The sequence below is a fragment of the Etheostoma spectabile genome, unplaced genomic scaffold (assembly GCF_008692095.1).
Source record: "Etheostoma spectabile isolate EspeVRDwgs_2016 unplaced genomic scaffold, UIUC_Espe_1.0 scaffold456, whole genome shotgun sequence".
NCBI classification, from domain to species: domain Eukaryota; kingdom Metazoa; phylum Chordata; class Actinopteri; order Perciformes; family Percidae; genus Etheostoma; species Etheostoma spectabile.
Genome location: NW_022605612.1, coordinates 155 through 11,491, shown reverse-complemented (window position 1 = coordinate 11,491; position 11,337 = coordinate 155). Strand labels below are relative to the sequence as shown.

At 41.4% G+C, this 11,337-nt stretch overlaps 1 pseudogene; it reads left to right on the top strand.

The window, feature by feature from the left end:
• LOC116686721 (uncharacterized) overlaps positions 1-10,389 on the top strand; it is a 10,786-nt pseudogene extending 397 nt beyond the window's left edge.
• Positions 10,390-11,337: the final 948 nt, after the last annotated feature.

The window sequence follows — 11,337 nt, the reverse complement described above, 5'->3', positions numbered from 1 at the left end:
ATGTAATTGTTTGGATTCACTCAACATAATGAAAGCTTTATTCTGAGTATTACCAATAAATCTAATTATTATTTTAACCAAATTTTATTTGCATAATCAAGGTTTTGAAAAAGAAGCCAAGCTTTTTTGAGCTGGCTCTTAATCTTAAACAATACATTGCCTCCATTTCCACTGTACGAACAAGAAAGCGTCAGATCGTATGACTCTGTAAGCTTTACAGAATATTTGGTTTGCTTATTTTTTTCCTTTTTTTCCTTGATAACCCCCTGGCTCTTTTAGAACATAGACTTCTGAGATGTGCAGAAGATTTTTCTTTCTACTGTATGTCCATATTGTTCATAAAATTTGAATATTAAAAAAAAAAAGTAACGCTAGCCAGTGTTTCTATTTTGCTTCACTGGTCTCCGTCCAGAACAACCGGGTCTGTTGATTTACTTTCTTTAACTGTCTATGAGAACAACGGATCTGTTGTCCATTTCTTTAACTGTCTATGGCTGTACCTGCGGGGGGTTGTTTCGAACACTGGGCGTTCCGCATAGACCCTATAGGTGGCGGTATGCACCTTAAGATGTTGGTTTGCGATCCGCCATGAATCAGAAGAAGAATCTAGGCTCGTTCGAGATGAACTGCGCCTCGCCTGTAAAGTGGACGAGAGCAGCGGCAGCAGCGGGGGGCGGTGATAAAAAGCTGCGGTAAAGTCGGACAGTTTCCAGCCGATTCCAGCTCCTTCAGGCTGGACAGGAAGTGATGAAAACACTGTGTGCGATTCCGATTTAATAAAATATAATCAGACCCTCATACCAGCTGGTACCCAGTCTCCAGTTGTTTAGTTATGACAGAGTAGCTGGCAAAGTGCTCTACATGCGACCTGTTGCTGATTTTAATGAACAACACCGGTAGATGATACTGATCTGATCAGATTTATTGTCTGACTTCTAAACTACTATCAGTCACACAACATGTGTTCTGGACAGAAAAGTCTTTAAATCAGACAATAGCATTAAAATCCCTCCGATTCAAAACACTAAAAAGTTTATATAAAACGTCATCATGTTGTAAACCAATCAGGTGTTAAATCAGCTGAGAAGCCGGCGTTTCCCAGCTGCTCTGGGTCCGCCTGGCTCTTGCAGTCGGTGAAAAGCACTGCGCCGTCTGCGTCTCAGAACTGCGGCCGCCTTGCTCTCGTGAGATTTCCGTTGCCCACGTCTGCATGACGTCAAGCAAGTCGGGATCAAGTCGGACACAAATCTAACCGCATGCAAGGCGCTCGCCGGTGATCGATTCTGCTCAGACCTGGCTCATCTCGAACGAGCCTACTGCAACTGTCTGTGAAGTCTCAAAAGAAACAACGAAAGCGGAGGTAGACGACCTGAACCTGGCAACATGAACAACAGTAACCGAACGTTAATGCATAGAAATATAATAGGCAATGAATGACCTCGAAAATAATCTATTAGCGTTTTTTTTTTAAAGTGCACCGTATTAACGTTATTAGCTTAGCTAACTAGGTGACGCTATTGTATCCAGCAGGATATAACAGCCCCAAAGTTTAAGATGTGGAAACGAGCGGCGAAGCTTCGCTTTGGACCGAGCTCAAGTTCTGTTGTCTGCAAAGAGGAACAACAGAGGAGGCGTTAAGTCTGTGCAGGTGCTACGTACATACAGTGAGTTTCAAGCGTGTGTGTTTCAAATCGCAAAAAGTGTAAGGTACGCGCGTAACATCAGAAACGCGTCTTTCCTTTCCTTATTTTAGGGTGCTGTGGATGGGGCTGTGAAAACCAGATTTTCTTCCTTAAATACACACCCTTCATTATCAGATCTGATGAACCGTCCGCGGTCAGCTCAGTCTCTGAGCATGGAGCTGACACATTGGGCTCTGCTGCGCGAAGACACAGAGAAGAGACGGCGATTCTACCAAGGTAAATACATTAGTAGAAGGTATAGCTAACTGATGCTGTACTTCTCAGAACATAAATGCAGTAGACTTTAGACACTTCTACAGTGGACTTTTGTGCAATTTGAAACAAGCGTCCACCTTTTGCTTTCTTATGCCAGCTCTCAGACCTCAAGCTCTCTGGGTGGAGGAGGACAGGTTCTTAAAGAAGGCCTCCGCCACCTGCAACCACACAGCAGCCAGTCACCTGTCAGCAAAGCCAAATTAAGGTGCCTAAACACAGGTAACGTCAAGGTTCTGTGTATAAGTTAAATAAATAATGTCACAACTCTGATACCAGACAGGTATAAGCGTAAAATAGGCATTATTTACAAAAATAATATTAAGGAATAGAAAAGAATGTGGAAATCAGTAATCGAAAAACGAAAGCTGTTGTGAAGGAAGAAGAGAGTCTTGGAAGGTATTTGCCTGACATCCTACGCAGGATTTCCCTCCTCTTCCCTTTCTCTGTGTTGCCGTTCTTAAAATCCCTTCCCTCGGGCAATAACAAACTTCGAGCTAGCAAGCTGCGCGCTGAAAATGGCAATGTTCGAAGATGATATAGTAGTGCAATAAGGCAGCCTGCTGGTTCTTTCGGGAATATTGTTAGAATATCTTTACGGAATTTACTATCTAACTGAACGCTTGGGGACCGATTTGGGGATTGCTATTGACAAAGTATATGGTGACTGGTGGTCCGCTATCTTGAAGGCCATCTCAAAGCTCTTTTCCTTTTAGATCCTAGATTGCACCTGATACACGTGTCTACATCGACTAGGGCATATACTGCAAAGCAACACTTCAACGCATAAAACAGATGGTTTTGAACCCCTGCTAAATAAATTAATGCTAAAGTTGTGTCTCTTCAGAGAGACACCTAGGGTAAACTAGTGTGGGTAGGCATGGCCAGTTACAGCACGGTTTGAAAAATCAGTTTCAACCAGTAACATTTTCTGTCATACTGCTCCTAAGGTTGAGCTGAGTCTTCAAGGACAGAAAGTGCAGTTTAGAAACCCCTCTCTCTTCCAGTGTGTTTCAAAATAAATACATTGTGTTCAATGGGGGAAAAAGTTGTTGTTTTTACGCAGACATTTAAAAAATAATACATTTATAGCTGTAATTGCAATACGATGAAACCGTGTATTTTTGGCATATTAGCTAGATTGAAAAAAAGTGTTTTCTCAAAATATTCAGTTCCAATATTCACCTCTACTGCTGAATCTCATTATGTATTATTCTCTTCATTATCCCTCTCACCCCCTCTGGTCAGAAATGCGTCATCTTCCCAGCAAGGATCGCAGACTGCTGCTTTGAGAAGACTGGCTCATATTAGAGCCATAACCACAGTGGCATGCAGGTTCAGACATTCAGACAGGGGCAAAAACCTGTTGAGAATCTAACCCTCAGATGTAGGAACTTACCAGCACCAGTTTCCCACTCCCTGGAGGCCCCTGTGCAACTTTCAGCACAGTCCAGCGTGACACAGTCTGATGAGGAACGTTTCCTTAAGAATGTGACGACTGTAGCTGTTGACAGTAGTAAATCTGCTGCTGCTAGGCCTCCAAAGAAGCAATTTCGTGTCAGTCCATAGTTCTGATGCCGTAGTTACTTCGGGAGGATTGGAGAAAGTCGGTAAAGTAGTGAGTGGGTGGAGTCTGGAAAGTGATGAAGAGGTCATGAAGAAACTGCTTGGAGACTCGTTGGATTCATAGACAACATTTCTCAATTCCAGGGAGACTTCTTTCAGAAGAGAAGCAGATGAGGTATCTTTCAACTTTGAATCATGAACTGTTTTGGCTTGTTTTAACTTCATTTTTATATCATATGGCATTTATGGCACAGTTACATGTCTTAGACAGACTTGCTATATAATGTTTTCAGCATTTTTAGTCAATTTTAAACTATTTTCTTTTTCATAACAAGCAAAGAATATTGTGTCTTTGGCATGGTTCGCAAATGGAAGCGAACATTTCCCACAAATCTTTAGAAACACTGTGGTTGACAGACACACAATTTAAAACGATACAATGTTTTCTTTCTTACAGCTGTTAGCAAAACCGCAAGAAGGCCGACGCTCACCTCTTCCCGCTACTATCTCTCCCTCATCATCCCCTGCACCACCTCACTCTCCTGCCTATCCTTCTCGCCACAGTTCTCCTTTCCAATTCATCGGTCAGACTCAGGCTCACTTCAGCCCGTCTGTGCTCTCCGTATCCCCCTCCTTCCTGGTCTCCCCATCTCCTCCGTTGAGTCGAAGACACTCCCTCAAAGTGGGGATTCACAGCGTCCCCTCTTGTCCATGTCATGCCATGATGAGGTGCTTTCTCTGGAGGAACTCTTTGTTGTGGCCTGACTCTGAATATCCCCACAGTGAATGAGTGCAGTTACCTCTGAAGGTGAGAGTAGTTCATTGGGTCATCAAATCGTCAGGAAAGATAGCAGTTGTGTTAGATAAGAGTCAATGGACTTAACGTCAACAGTTGTCTCCTCTGTGTATACCAGTTATACTGTACGAGAGCCCGACCTATATATATATATATATATATATATTATAACACACACACACTCAAAGGATTATTAGGAACACCTGTTCAATTTCTCATTAATGCAATTATCTAATCAACCAATCACATAGCATTGCTTCAATGCATTAGGGGTGTGGTCCTGGGCAAGACAATCTCCTGAACTCCAACTGAATGTCAGAATGGGAAAGAAGGTGATTTAAGCAATTTTGAGCGTGCATGGTTGTTGGTGCCAGACGGGCCGGCCTGCGTATTTCACAATCTGCTCAGTTACTGGGATTTTCACGCACAACCATTTCTAGGGTTTACAAAGAAGGTTTGAAAAGGTAAAAACATCCAGTATGCGGCAGTCCTGTTGGCGAAAATGTCTTGTTGATGCTAGAGGTCAGAGGAGATGCAACTGATTCAAGCTGATAAAGAGAAACTTTGACTAAATAACCACTCGTTACAACCGAGGTATGCAGCAAAGCATTTGTGAGCCACAACACGCACACCTTGAGGCGGATGGGCTACAACAGCAGAAGACCCCACCGGGTACCACTCATCCCCACTACAAATAGGAAAAAAGGCTACAATTTCAGAGCTCACCAAAATGGACAGTTGAAGACAGGAAAAATGTGCCTGGTCTATGAGTCTTGATTTCTGTTGAGACATTCAGATGGTAGAGTCAGAATTTGCGTAAACAGAAGGAGAACATGGATCCATCATGCCTGTTACCACTGTGGCAGGCTGGTGGTGGTGTAATGGTGTGGGGATGTTTCTAGGCACCTTTAGGTCCCTTAGTGCCGATTGGCATGGTTTAAATACCACGACCTACCTGACATTTTTCTGACCTGTCCACCCTTTATGGCCACCATGTACCCATCCTCTGATGCTATCTTCCAGCATAATGCACCGCACAAAGCTGAATCATTTCAAATTGGTTTTCTTAACATGACAATGAGTTCACTGTACTAAAATGGCCCCCACAGTCACCAGTCTCAACCCATAGAGCTCTTTGGATGCAGTGGAACGGGAGCTTTGTGCCCTGGATGTGCATCCCACAAATCTCCAACTGCAAGATGCTATCCTATCATATGGACCACATTTGTAAAGAATGCTTCAGCACTTTGCTGAATCAATGCACATAGAATTAAGGCAGTACTGAAGGCGAAAGGGGGTCAAACACAGTATTAATATGGTGTTCCTAATAATCCTTTAGGTGAGTGTATATATAATTGCACATTTTTTGAACATAAAACCGTGTCTGATTTTAATACCGTAAAAAATATATATTTCTGACTCCTATGAGCCAATTTGCATAGCACACTAAAAGGTTGACGATAAAAACTATAATTTATAATCTCTGTATGATCTTGTGTTACTGCAGACTTAAAAATAATGTATGACATTAGAAGACCTTGTCCCTGCTACCCTTGAATTTACTGAGGAAACACCAGGAATAGAGGTGCGTAATGACAGAAGTTAATTAAGATGGAAAAGTAAATTAGTTTGTGTGTGATATCTAATGTTATCGGGAGGTGTAACTATAATGCAATTATGCATTACATGTAAGCTTAACATACTGGCAAAGCAACTCAAGCAGTCGAACTTGATTAATTTTAACCTGCATTGTCTATTCTGGCCCTTTAGAATTCCGACAGAAATGCTTAAAATTGTGCTAATTCAGCTGTGTTTGTTCCTGTGTTGATACAGCAAGGAGTGCTTAGGACCATCACATTACAACACAGAAAAGAGATACAAATATATTTTCAAAAAAGCATATGCTCTGACTTGCCATGCCAGGATGGAACCTTACCTTATCATCTTGCTTAAATAGGAGCCAATGGGAAAGAGCTTATGTTTGCTTAATACTCCATATTTTTTCTACCATACATCTAGTGGTTTTACATAAAACAATGTTTTTTTTTAATGTAGAAATCCTAAATGATTCAGCACGATGGACTAGGCATGTAGTTAAGATACAAACATATGAGAAACATCCTACAGTAATATAAATAATACATTTATTTATGTCATAATTACTTTACTAAGTGCAAGATGTATTTTTCTCTCTCTCTCACACACACACACAGACACACGGAAAAACCCGCGGCATTTAAACATTAGTGATTACAATTGACTTCCCGTCAATAGTGGTACTATACTCAATAAAGTGTTTAGTATCTCCAGTCCGGACTCTTATTGTGAAATTAGGTGCAGATTGGACAAAGTAAAGTTACAGCTTCCTGTTCTATGGCGAAAAAGCAAAGTGCTTGCTACGGCCACGAGACAAAAGCATTGCAAGTAAGCATTGTGATGTTCCTTAAGATGTGGAATGACCAAATGTAACATTATTCAATACTGCAGTCATTTGTGGTGCTATGTTGCACACTGTCCACACCCAACCCTTTACTACAAGCTTTATAATATTCTCCGGTCTGACGTGAGCAAATTCTTGTGATTTTGAGCATCTACTAGCCCTTAAACAGGATGGTCTTGTTCAGTTACTTCCTTAGACTCTGGCCTTGTATTTTAGGTTGTACAGGCTTGTGATGGTGTTGCCATGTCTTCAAGGAGGTGCTCTCCAAGGGCAAATATGCCTCGGATGCGCTCTTCCTCAACAGCAAGGAGAACCCTGATGGATGGCACACTCTTTTTCTGTTGCAATGATGACTTTGACACCATTTCCCATCCATGGGATCACACATCCCTCCTCTATTCATTTTACTTAAGAGCCAATATGCCTATTCATCGGGAGGCCTCTACTGTTGCCTCCAGCAGTGTCACAAGATAGAAGAGGGCTGACTTTTCTCCACCCCAGCCAGCAGAGTATGTTGCACAGCATGGCTTACCTCTAACTCAGTGGGTAGTTGGAGTGCTCGATGTAGACAAGCTGTTTTTCTGGCTGGAAGGTGTCATGGTCACTGACACCTGCTGCTATCTAAGTGGTGAAGGCATTGCCAGTATGCTGGGTCAAAACCACAGGGAACCAGGATCTTTTTAAAAGTGCTCTGGAACGGTTTGCATTTGGGCTGTTGTTCCAGCCTCCTGGAATTACAAATGTTTTTTGTTTGTTTTATCATTCTGCACATAGCAATACTTATTTGAACACATTTTTGGATTATTATCCTTTTTACAAAACTGCCCTATGTATGGGCGTTGAAGAAAAGCTCAAGAAGATCCTGGCAGAACTTGTTTATGAAGGTAAATATGGTTCAAATGTGAGGCGCGTAGATGCGATGTGAGCACTTGTAGAAAGGATTTGAGAGCTTGTACAACTAAAATTGAACTAGATGCAATCTAGCATTGTAGAATGATTTGAGAACTTGTCTCTGTACTTGAATATTTTTCTTCCTTCAGTCACTTTTCCAGTGATTACAACCTCTTGAATTTGTCGCTGCAATGTGCTCTCTCGCATCACACAGCGGCGAGTCTGCACCCTCGACTTTTGCAACACTTCTTGCGATACATTTGTTGCAAAACTAATTTGTACCTGTGGACTTAGTCTAACAGCAGGGTTTCTATTGCCAGATGAGGACAACTCTGTCCGCTTATTTATGTAGCATAAAGCTAGGGTTAGCTAACTAGCAGCCAGTCCGCTTCTAAATACTGTAAATACCTTTTAATTATCTCAACACTTTAACAGTCGTATATATTATAGTAATTAGAAGCGGGCTGGCTGCTAGTTAGCTAACGCTAGCTTCATGCTAAATAAATAAGCCAGACAGATTTGTCCCTCATCTGGCGTAGAAACCCTGCTGTCCCGGCCTCCTGTTGGCTTAGAGCTCCACAGACTAGTCCACAGTACAAATTAGTTTTGCACTAAATATATCACATGAAGTGTTGCAAAAACCGAGGGTGCAGACTTAACGCTGCGTGATGCGAGAGAGCACTTGCAGCAACATATTTTAGAGGTTGTAAACACTGGAAAAGTGCTGAAGTGAAAAAAATACGAGTACAGATTTTTTTTATAAGATCTCAAATAATGTTCTACAAGTGCTCACATTGCATCTACCGCTCTCACATTTGCACCATATTTACCTTTTTATACCTACAGTGTTTGTTTGAACTTGGCAGAGCTGTTGCAGCAGTTTAGAGCCCATCTGAGCATTGTGTCAATGTTTCAATGAAGCCTGCTACGGTAATTTCCTAAACAAATACACATACACTACATCTGCTTAATTTATCATGGACTCAATAGCATCGATAACCTATCATTATTAGTTACCTTCAGGATAGATGAAGGGTTACCCTGCAAAGGTTTTCAGAGACGGCAGATAGTCCCTGTGTCTCTCAGGACCTGGCGGATGATTGCCATTTTTCTGGCCAAATGGCAGCCTTTGTACCCTTGGCCCGGGGGTTTGCTGAGGTTGTTGAGTGTCAAAAAGGGTGTCAATAACCTACTGTACATAAATCAAATTAGTTGAAATTAAATAATGAGCCTAGTGCTGGGCAGTATGACCAAAGATTTATGACGGTATTTTTCCAAATTTGATTTTATGGTATATGATGGTATTTTTTTTCTGTTGGTTGAGAGAGGAATTATTGCAGTAGGTTGTTTTAGGATTATCTATTTTACTGTCATGATGATGAATAATGTAGAGTAATTCCCACTAGTTACAGGTTTGCATACCCAGAAAAGGATGCTTTTTACAAAGAAGACCAGTCATGATTCTATTGAAGTGAGGAATCCGAATGCAAAGACAATTGCATTCAAAATACAGAACTTTTACTGTGCAAATTAACAGACCTCTTTTATGAAACCAATACAAAAAGTAGTTACCATTGCAATAATTACTTTTGCTCAAGTTCAACCCAGGTACATTAAACACGGATTCAGGAAGAAATTATAACAAGTGTGATTTCAGGGCTCCAGAATAACTTTTGCGTCGGGTGTACTGGTGCGCCTTAATTTTGTATTTAGGTGCACCACGACAAAATTTAAGTCACCCAAATGTTTCCTCGCGTCGCCGTTAGCGCCACAATTTCAAAGTCACCTTTTAACACTCTCCTATATCATTCATACAGTGAGGGGGAAAAGTATTTGATCCCCTGTTGATCTTGTACATTGCCAACTGACTAATAAATGTCAGTGTATAATTTAATGGTAGTTATTGAACAGTGAGAGCGAATACAACAAAAAAAATCCAGAAAAAGCATGTCAAAAGTTATATGATTTGCATTTTAATGAGGAAATATGTATTTGACCTCCTCCTCAACAGAGATTTCTGGCTCCCAGGTATCTTTTATATAGGTCCCGAGAGAAAACACACACACACACACACACACACACACACACACACCACACACACACACACCACACACCACACACCACAACGCCAGCCGTTGCATACTCAACGCACAAGTATAAACACCAGGCCACTTACCTAGGCTACAGCAAAAGCTCTGCGTGGAGACTAGCAGAACCATAGATCAAGCACTTGGCTGATGTGTTTGCTTTCTCCTACTGTCTAAACAGAGAGAAGTCAACAAAGCGTCCCTCTTCTTGAATCTCCTAACAGACATCAACAGCAGTTACGATATAAAGAAGGAGAAGAAAGAGAGGAGCAGCAGGAGGCGCATTGGACTATCAAAATGACTTTGAAGTGAGAGCAAGACAAAGTCAAAATACAGTGTCAACCAGATTTCAGAGCACTTGCAAAAGATGGAGATGAAGAGACGGTGGTACAGAAGTCGAGAGGAGGATTCAGATGGTCCTGTGAGAGGACAGAAGATAATTACTTGAGCACTTTCTCAGACCAGGTCGCTCCTGCACCTCACAGCCCCCAGGTCACAGTCACACATGCAGATCGAGGGACTCCAGACTCTGCGTATCACATGACAGCGGGAGCCTAACTCGCAAGTCAAGGAGCCATGCTTTGACAAGACTGGTTTTAAAAGAGGCAAGAGTTCAGACTCAGCCCATTCAACTGGGTTTAACAAGGCGCGCAGGTTAGTCTGCCATACATGACATTTGTATATTAAGGATATTTTCACACCCATAGTTTAATTTATTGCTTTGGTCCAAGATGAGTTTTTTTAAACCTTAGCTGGGTTTGTTTCACACCTTGGAAAAATCCAAGCGTAGCAAAATGCATCAGTGCAAATCATGCAAGAAAGTTCACTCCTCTTATTTGGTCAAATGTGTAGGAAGCCCCCTGGGGTCAGCTGACAAAAGACAAAAAAAAAAACGATATATACGATATTCTATATATATTCTTATCTTAATTATATTTGTCTCCTCCGAGCACCTACTGTTAAAAACTAAGTTTGAGACACAACCTTAATCATTAAATTAATAGAATAGAATATTTTTGTTCAGTGTAGATTTATGTCTAAGCACTGCCGACTGCTACTAGACACCAAGGTCTCTCCAGGTTGGAGGATGGCTCTTGATAAAAAATGGTTTGTAGCTCATTGTTAACTTTACTACGTTAGGAAAGTGCGTTATTTGTGATATAATACAATTTTGCTATAGAGTAATTGATCCCAGAAGTTAAATCTGTGAATATCTTTCCTACTTTGCTCACGTAAACCTGAGCACGGATTGTTATGAATCCGTACGTACAGTTTGTTAACCTGTACATTGATTAGTTTTTTTTTTTTCTTTTCTCTGCTGAACCAGCGGGTCTCTGTAAAGTGCCTGGGAAAGGAGGCAAGAAGTAAATACAGTTCTTGGTGGACTAGTGCATATTTCTTACATCTCCATGGTGAAACAGCTCATTTCATTAAGGCTAATAATCAGACATTATTTCGCGAATGGCATCAATTGCTCTGGTCACCAAGATTTCGCTCTGCTCTGCCAGTGTCTCTCTCCAACTTTCGCAGCAACAAGTTTGACCAGGGAGATGGAGTGACGGACAACAACTTGACTGCTGTCTATTTCTGTGAGACAAACAC